Source organism: Nicotiana tomentosiformis, chromosome 12, assembly GCF_000390325.3.
Source record: "Nicotiana tomentosiformis chromosome 12, ASM39032v3, whole genome shotgun sequence".
NCBI lineage: Eukaryota > Viridiplantae > Streptophyta > Magnoliopsida > Solanales > Solanaceae > Nicotiana > Nicotiana tomentosiformis.
The window spans coordinates 47,121,037-47,131,129 of record NC_090823.1 but is presented as its reverse complement, the minus strand read 5'-3'; the positions used below and the strand labels follow the sequence as shown (position 1 = coordinate 47,131,129).

Here is a 10,093-nt window from a genome sequence, read left to right as displayed (position 1 = left end):
GAGAGAGGATTTTTTACTGAATGTTTGGACTAATAATTGAGTTAATTCAAGAGACTCACTTGAACATTAGAAGTGAATTTTCTAGAGTTAGATCCCAGACAATTATCTTGCACCTATCCTATCAACCACTATTTTCTCCTACTGATAACTTCCTTGCTTACCTTTGTTGCGATTGTCATTAGTCAATAGCTTTAGATTCTTAGTTAACTAGTTAACTTGTCCGCGCTTCGCGCGTTCGAAGAACTCTTTTTATAAATTTAGTTGATATGAAAAAGATCAAGATTTATATTATCAAAACTTTAAAAAATAATATAGAAGTAAAACATACATATGAAAATATTACAACAACAAATATATAAGAGGAAAATACGTATAAAAATATAACATCGGGATAAAATTATCACATACGTTTTTATTGATTTGTATATATGAAAAAAATTATTTTTCTTTGTTCTTCATATTAGTACAGTTTCACGCCCAATAAAATCTATCTTCCCAATGTAGTCATCTCTATTTCTATATAATTATCCTGTTTTAGGGAACATGTTCTATATAATCATCCTGTTTTAGGGAACATACATGAATCATAAGTGAATTAATTACACGAACAAAAAGGAAAACAATTGATCTGATATTGACATATGTTCTCATTGAACCACTAATATGTTTCAAATTATACTACTCTTCAACAACAAATTTAAATAGTCTCAAATTGCCGAGGCGTGTTCTCCTACTTCTTCAGACTTTAGTACTCCAGTTTGGCAGCTTCTATAAGATTCTACAAAATAAGTTGTTTGTGTTATTGCTCCACCAAAAAGCAAATTAAAGGAAGCTCAATATACACTTCAAGATCTATATTACATGAAAACACATTAAAGAATATTGAGAATCATAGACATTAGTAAACACTAATTATTTTGTTTAATTATAGAATACAAATAAACTGCTAGGCATATGAACATAACCAAGAGAATATTATAAATTAGTAACACTTAATAAAATGCTTAACATATAGGTAGTAAATATTAAACAGTTATAGGAGGAGAACAAAAGATCCAACAATAAGATAGAGAACTAATAAATTAAAATCCAAAAAGAAGAAACAGCCCAATTGATAAACAAATAAAAGATACTCCACTGGATTAAAAAAATAATGAAAAATAATGCTAAACTATAATAAAAATCATAAATCCATTCCTACATCATACGGTCCAACCTACAAGTCATAGCAATAATTCTGTTTGCTGAAAGCACTAACCTCTAAGTGTATATAATCAAGCGACTATCCATAAAAAAATTCCATCTTTATCTCAAGCTTTGCATTCTTCAAAAGAAAAATATCCATATCGTTCAGTCAAGATTATTCCTTTTCAATGTTACACCAAACATACAGAAAATAATTAAATGGACCAGAAATGTACAAAATTATTCGGTCATCAACAAATTGTGAAAACTGAATAAGACGATAGATATTAAGCTAACACTTAATTAAGGTTTCGTAACATTAAATTTTAATCAAAAAATTACTTGTCAATTCTTCTTTAGGAGCGGACGATGAGGCATATTACTAACTCAATTTAAAGAGGTTTAAAATACAAGAAAGAAGAAATAGATAAGATCAAGAACACAAGTTTGGACCAGCAGATACCAATTTTATATTAAACAACTTTGAAATAATAAAAATAATCTCACCGCCGCATTTAAACTTACTACCAAAATTCTATCTCCTTATTAGTGGAAAAATTGCTTTGATCCCAATAAAGGAAAATAAAATACACTAAACAATAAATAATTAAAAGAGTTCTGAAATTTCAGCTTCAGCATACGAAAAATTACACTTGTAGGCGAGATGTGAAAAGGCCTACGAAGGAAATCCTCAAAGAAGAGAATGTGCAAAGTGTTACCTTTTTATCCCACTGGTTTGAACACCCTAGTTCGACAAATTTTCAACACCAGAAAATGTAGCCAAAGGGCAAACGCTACTTTCTATGTTTTTATTTTCTTTCTCTTTAATTGGTCGGAACATTTGATCCTCAATTATGGAACAACTAATTCTTGACATGAATCTTGTGATTATAACATAAATAAATTGGACGAACAATGAAATTTAAAGTTCTTCCATGTTTGCAAAATAAAAATAACTGATTCTGTCAAATGTTAACTGAAAGCACTCAATTTTTCAAATATAGCACTGGTAAATAGTGGCGGTAAAATAGAAAGTATAGAAAAAAGTTACTATTGGAGTACCTGTGAAAATATTTTGGATTACGGGACCGAGAAAGAGCACTACATGGATCTTCATCGTCCTTCTCGTTTTCAGTTAAACTGTCAAATCAAATTTTACAGCATATGCGCAAATATGAAGCAAATAATTTTCAATAATTAGGTAATGAAAAATATTTACCTGTGGGGCTTTGGAAACAGTCCAATAAGCATTTGATAACCAAATCCTCCACATTTCTATTATCCTGCAGATGAATCATCTTATCAGACTAAAATCGTATCATTCAAGATGGGCAAACTGAATTACTTTTTGATTTCTTTATGTGGTAACTCATAATTGAGATATTGCAGACCAAAAGAAGTATTTTAGGTCTCGCGAGTTGAAGAAAGAAGAGGAGATGAAAAGAAGACGTTATAAACTACAAATATAAAGAATGAGTAGTTTTACAAAGGGAGGAAAAAGTGGAGCGGAAAGACGTTTCGTAATAAATGGGATTTGTAAAGTGTTGTTTCGGGTAAAAATTTCAGGCGGTTGATATTTTCTTATTGCGGGAAATAAATTAAAAAATTGATTAAAAAGGCAATAAAATGACAAAAAAGATAAATAGCATTCCTTGTTAAAGAGATGTGGTTTAAAATACAAGAAAGAAGAAATAGATAAGATCAAGAACACAAGTTTGGACCAGCAGATACCAATTTTATATTAAACAATTTTGAAATAATAAAAATAATCTCACCGCCGCATTTAAACTTACTACCAAAATTCTATCTTCTTATTAGTGGAAAAATTGCTTTGATCCCAATAAAGGAAAATAAAATACACTAAACAATAAATAATTAAAAGAGTTCTGAAATTTCAGCTTCAGCATACGAAAATTACACTTGTAGGCGAGATGTGAAAAGGCCTACGAAGGAAATCCTCAAAGAAGAGAATGTGCAAAGTGTCACCTTTTTATCCCACAGGTTTGAACACCCTAGTTCGACAAATTTTCAACACCAGAAAATGTAGCCAAAGGGCAAACGCTACTTTCTATGTTTTTATTTTCTTTCTCTTTAATTGGTGGGAACATTTGATCCTCAATTATGGAATAACTAATTCTTGACATGAATCTTGTGATTATAACATAAACAAATTAGACGAACAATGAAATTTAAAGTTCTTCCATGTTTGCAAAATAAAAATAATTGATTCTGTCAAATGTTAACTGAAAGCACTCAATTTTCCAAATATAGCACTATTAAATAGTGGCGGTAAAATAGAAAGTATAGAAAAAAGTTACTATTGGAGTACCTGTGAAAATATTTTGGATTACGGGACCGAGAAAGAGCACTACATAGATCTTCATCGTCCTTCTCGTTTTCAGTTAAACTGTCAAATCAAATTTTACAGCATATGCGCAAATATGAAGCAAATAATTTTCAATAATTAGGTAATGAAAAATATTTACCTGTGGGGCTTTGGAAACAGTCCAATAAGCATTTGATAACCAAATCCTCCACATTTCTATTATCCTGCAGATGAATCATCTTATCAGACTAAAATCGTATCATTCAAGATGGGCAAACTGAATTACTTTTTGATTTCTTTATGTGGTAACTCATAATTGAGATATTGCAGACCAAAAGACATATTTTAGGTCTCGCGAGTTAGAGAAAGAAGAGGAGATGAAAAGAAGACGTTATAAACTACAAATATAAAGAATGAGGAGTTTTACAAAGGGAGAAAAAAGTGGAGCGGAAAGACGTTTCGTAATAAATGGGATTTGTAAAGTGTTATTTCGGGTAAAAATTTCAGGCGGTTGATATTTTCTTATTGCGGGAAATAAATTGAAAAATTGATTAAAAAGGCAATAAAATGACAAAAAAGATAAATAGCATTCCTTGTTAAAGAGATGTGCGAAGTCGCCTTCTCCAACTCCTTAATTATATTTATATAGATTGTAGTTAGAAATCATAGAAATATCAATTGTTGATCATCTTGGATAGCAATCAAACTAGAAATTAAGAAAATACTGTTTAACTCCAATCCGTATGAATACGATATTATACTATACTATATTTGACTAGCGAGCATAATTTACGTGTGTATTTCGAGCTCGTAAAATGTATAACTCACACAAGGTAGGCACACATCTACACAAATATCATCCATAACAATGCCCCCAGGCCATCACAAATCATCCCCGACATAGCCCACCTTGTCTCACCACGTGCGCAACAATAAAGTAAATGCCCGCCTTATCTTGTCGCACACACATATTAATATTTTTGCCTTGTCTCGCCACATGCACAAATCTCTCTCTCTCTCTCTCTCTCTCTCTCTCTATATATATATATATATATATATATATATATATATAGCCCACCTTGTCATGCCGCATGTGCAAATATCAATAATAACAATAGCACGGACAACTCACGTGCGAACACCCCGACAATCCTCTCAACAATACCTCGTGTGCCATAAACATAATAACACAAAATAATGACTTTCACCATATGTGCTCATATCCCACAATATTTCTTCAAAACAATTCCAATACCACAACCATGCATAGCCCTAGACTCAACAACACTGAGTAAAATAATAACAACAACAATAACACGATAGTACGAAAAGTAAATCAACTCAAGAATTATAGGACACAAAGAAACGAAAGAACTAGCTCACAATGAAAGAAACAATAAGTAATAATGATTTCAAACAAGAATAACTCAACAAGAGGAGAGATAATGTGTAACGACGATATCCAATAAGAGTAGCTCAACAATTGAAGGGATACATGTAACAATGTTTCCAAATAAGTACAACTCGACGATAAGAGAGATAGCAGGTAACAATGATTCCAAATAAGTACAACTCGACGATAAGAGAGATAGAAGGTAGAAATGATTCCAAATAAGTAAAACGCGACGATAAGAGAGATAGTAGGTAACAATGATTCCAAATAAGGATAAGTCAACAATGGAAGGGATAACAAAAACTTCAATTAAGGTTAAGCAATTACCGAAGAGATAACAATAACTTCAATTAAGGTTAAGCAATTACAGATGAGATAACAATAAATTCAATTAAGGTTAAGCAATTATGGAAAAGACAGCATGGCAATAAAAGAGGCAACAACTTCAATTAAGGCACATGAGAGTTTATTTGGCAACAAGGATTGAACATGAATCAATCAACTCCAAATAAAACATGTAAGGGTAAATTTAGCAAATGGAGGGTTTAACATGATAAGACAACTTAATTGTTACTGAACATAAGAACCTAAGAGTCTAAAATGGTTAAATTTTCATAAATAAGCCCGAGTACGTACTGGTCACCTCGCGTACAGAGCCTTTACATGACACAAATAGCACAAATGACTCAAATCCTAAGGGGGAGTTCCTCCATATAATATTAGGCAAGATACTTACCTCAAAGAAGCTAAACCGATATTCTAAAATGACCTTATCTTGTGAAACAACCTCCGGACGGCTCAAATCTATCCAAAATAACTTAATATCATAAATAAAAACTATAGAAAACAGTTCCGGATAATAAAGCTTCAATCTTTAAGTAATACTAAAAAGTCAACCCAAAGAGTCAATTCCGGGCTCGCATCTCGGAACCCGACAAAATTCACAAAATTCGAACACTCATCATGATACGAGTCCAATCATAATAAAATTATCCAATTCCGACATCAAATCGACCTTCAAATCCCCACTTTATATTTTTGAAAGATTTTACAAAACTTCCCATTTTTCTAATTCAATTCACTAATTTAATGATAAAAATAGTTATGGAATCATAAAATATAATCAATTCCAGGTAACGAATACTTACCCCAATCTAACACGTGAAGCACCCTTCCAAAATCGCCCAAACCCGATGTCTACAACTCAAGATATGATGAAAATGGGTAAACCCTCGAATTAAACATTTTTGGCACAGATTCTTCTTTTGCGGACCAAGGAACGCACCTGCATGGCTCGCATCTGCGAAAACTTTCTCTGACTCAATTTTGCAAAACAAAGTCACAACACGTGATAGACTTCCCATACCAATAGAGCATCTAAATCATAATTGTGACCAAGCCATCCAGAAGTCACAACAAAATCTACTGTAATGAGTTCTGTCTCATAGCTCTCAATAGTGAACAAAACAAGATAATAGAAACGGGCTACCACCATAGAATCTCCCAGCAAGCGTAAGCACATAAGTTGACTACAATATCAAGAAATTCACCCATATGTGAAGCAAGGTAGGATAACTCACCCAGATAAGCATAACCGAATTAAATTAAAAAGGATGATCCTACTTAACAAATCAAAACCATACCTATAACGATGTCATCTAGTGCAGTGGCCTCAGCCCTACCATAGGAAGCATATCAACAGGCCGGGCTTCCCTATCTAGGGCGCCCTCGACCCGCCTGACCTATACCCCTAGCTGGTTGTGCAGGGATAGCAATAACTGGAGCAGAACTCATATTCTAAATACCCCATTATGACACATCTGTCCGGATTCTGGGACAATCTCTCACCATGTGGATGGTATCTCCACACTCAAAGCAGCCCCTCCGTTGACGTGCCTATGAAAGCTATTCGGTACAGGTACTATGATACCCATGGATATCTGAAACACTACGCGAAGCCTGAAGTGCAAACTAAACCTGCTGACCCACAAAACCTCTACCTTGACGTACCCTGCCTCCAAAATAGGGACCAGTAGATCCTTACGGTCTACAAGGCCTCTTAGCCTGCCTCACCTCTCTCTCCTGACCCCGCATGCCCTCTAATCTATGAGCGATCTCTACTACTTGCTAAAACGGAAAATCCGCATCTAACTCCCGAGTCATGCTAAATCGAATACCATAACTAAGCCCCTCAATGAACCTGTGGACTCGCTCCCTGACTGTAGAAACCAAAGCGGTGCATGTCACGACAAATCACTAAATCTAATGGCATACTCTGACACTGACATAGTACCCTAGCGCAGCTACTCAAGCTCCGTGCGCCATGCATCCCGAAGGGTCTGGGGAACAAACTCTCTCAAGAACATCTCTGAAAACTGAGTCCATGAAAGTGAAGCTGCATTGGCCGGTCTACCGAACTCATACGCTCGCCACAACTGATATGCCGCTCCCTTAAGATAGAATGTAGTAACAACAACCCTATTCATCTTCCTAATACCTATAGCGTGGAGGATATGGTGGCACTCTTCAAAAAAAAAAACCATGTGTATCCTTTGAAGATAAGCCGTTGAAAGTAGGAGGGTGGTACTTCTTTTACCTCTCGAGCCTGAGCTCCTCCTTCTCAGATGTTGCTGCCCTAACTACGGGCTGAATTGGGACATTCGGCTACACTGGTATGACCTCGGGGACCTGGTCAACGTGGACCCGCTGCTCTAGGGTATGGGCTGAGGAAGTTTATACTCCTCCCCCAGCTTGAGATGTGGCCGGTACAAGTGGAATCAACCACGCCTGAGCTAGAGTACGAAACATGCTCAAGAACTGGGCGAGGCTCTCCTGAACTTCAGGGGTAGTAACAGGCATCTCAGGTGCCTGCCCTCCGACTATAGCTACTGGTGGCTTCTCAGTTGCTACTCTGGCAGGTGCTCTAGCTGCAGCACGCGCTCCTTTTTGGCCTCTACCTCTGCCTCAGCCCCTGCCCTAGCCCCTAACAACATTGGCTCTGGGGGCAGCGTCATCAGTAATTGCAACTTGTTTTTTCACAATCTGTGAGAGAATAGAATGACAAAGGCTCAAACTTCGAGATCAATAAACTTGCACGATATGAATAAAAGAAGTGAAGCCTTCCCAATAGTTCCGTAGCCCGTGGAAGATAAGTGCAGACATATCCGTACCGATCTGTGAGACTCTTACTAAACTCGCTTATGAATCATAGCACCTAAGAACATATAGATCTGATACCAACTTGTCCCGACCCTAATCCCCCTCCGTAGGATGTCGTGATGGAAACTGGTCTCTAAGACTAGGTAAGCCTACTATTTTCTGAACAAATAACAGATTTTAACCAAAATAATTATTAAGCATCGAACAAAAATTTCAATAATAAGCCAACAATCCAAGGTAGACACATAACATCCCAAAACCGGTAGTACAAGTCATAAGCTCTATTGAGTTTACTACAAAATCTATACGTACATATGTTCCGAAATAGAAATAAATAGTACAAGGTAAAATTTCAGAAGGTGACTTCGAGGCCTGCAAACGCGACAACAGGTATACCTTGTGTCTCCACAGCAAACCCCGAACAGCTAGCTAGTGATCAACTAACTCTGAAGTACCTGGATCTACACAAAACTGTGCAGAAAATATAGAATGAGCACACCACAGCAGTACCCAGTAAGTATCAAGACTAACCTCGGTAGAGTAGTGACAAGGGACAGTCAAGACACCTACTATACTTAATAACCTATACAAGTATGAATGTGAAACTAATAGGGAAACAATATCAATATAAAGCTAAGAATGGAAAAATAACAACACAATACTCACAATAGAAAACTAGAAACAACAATTAGCAACATGGAACAATAGGTAATGACTCTGTAGAGTAAGCTGAGCACAGTTTATGTCCGGTTCAACTAAGTAAAGGAAAACAAGTAAAAATTCAATAAGAACCACCACTTTCACACAAGATTTATTCAAGAATTTCCCCGAGGTACCAAACCTCGTAGTCACCATCACAGGTCCCAAATCACGGACCCTAATCACTTGGCATCTTGTGACCACGTTACAGATTACAACTACACAGACAACTCACGTGCTACACGAATAACTCACGTGCCAATACCGTTAATACCTCATATCCGCACGGACAACTCACGTACTAAGGGAATGACAATATCTCATATCCGCAAGGATAACTTATGTGTCAGCAATAACAATAACTCATAACCGCACAGACAACTCACGTACCAATAATATGGCTTTCACACAGAAGGCAAGTATATGAGAATACATTACAATGATTATTAGACATCAGGGTTCATCTTCTCAAACCGATGTGAGTGATTAATTACGTGTATGATTGTGCAAGTGTTCTATCACAACTCGAGTCAACAAGTAAGAGTAGAGACAACGAATGGCACATCGGAAACAACACAACAAAACATAAAATGTATAACTCATACAAGGTTGGCACACTAATACACAAATTTCATCTATAACAATGTCGCATGCCGTCACAAATCACAAATCATCCCCGACATAGCCCACCTTGTCTCGCCACATGCGCAACAATAAAGTAAATACCCGCCTTATCTCGCCGCACGGGCATAATAATTTTTCCGCCTTGTCTCGCCACATGAGCAACCATATATATATATATATATATATATATATATATATATAGCCCACTTTGTCACGCCGCATGTCCATTCAATAATAACTGACATCAAAACATAACACACGACTATCATACGAAAAAATACCTCATAATATATCCTTCTTATCATGTTACACACTCTAGTATCATCCCAAAATAATGGGTTTTAACGTTCCCAACTTGTCGACTTTAGATGAAACTTATTTTCTTCGATTCGTTTTGATTTTAAACCTTCCAACCCTCTTGGTGCTTTCTGATCATGATCTTAAATATTTGTAACCTCTAAGTTAACATGATTAACCTGCTTTATATAATTTCAATGAGGATCTCATTTCCGAGCTTATATCAATTGACTTATGACATACTTTTACGTACAAAAATATGGAGTGTAACAAGAAAGTTCTTGAGGTTTTAGGACTTGAGTTTTATCTTTGAAGTGGAAATCTTGTGTGCTTTACATGTTTTGAAAGAAGCTAATATAGAATTATTATCCAAGGCTAATTAACTTAAACTTACTCATATTTATAAAATC

General features: G+C 35.6%; 1 long non-coding RNA gene across 2 annotated transcripts; it reads right to left on the bottom strand.

Annotated features, from left to right (window-relative positions):
* Window positions 1-553: 553 nt before the first annotated feature.
* Window positions 554-3,862, bottom strand: LOC138903576 (uncharacterized). 2 transcript variants are annotated; one of them, XR_011412861.1, is made up of 5 exons: window positions 3,672-3,862; window positions 3,515-3,592; window positions 2,405-2,468; window positions 2,248-2,325; window positions 554-778 (listed from the first exon to the last, which is right to left on the bottom strand). It is a non-coding gene; the product is annotated as an uncharacterized lncRNA (long non-coding RNA). The 2 variants fall into 2 exon arrangements; XR_011412860.1 differs by lacking the exons at window positions 3,515-3,592; window positions 3,672-3,862 and having other exon boundaries at window positions 2,405-3,125.
* Between the last annotated feature and the right edge of the window lie 6,231 nt (window positions 3,863-10,093).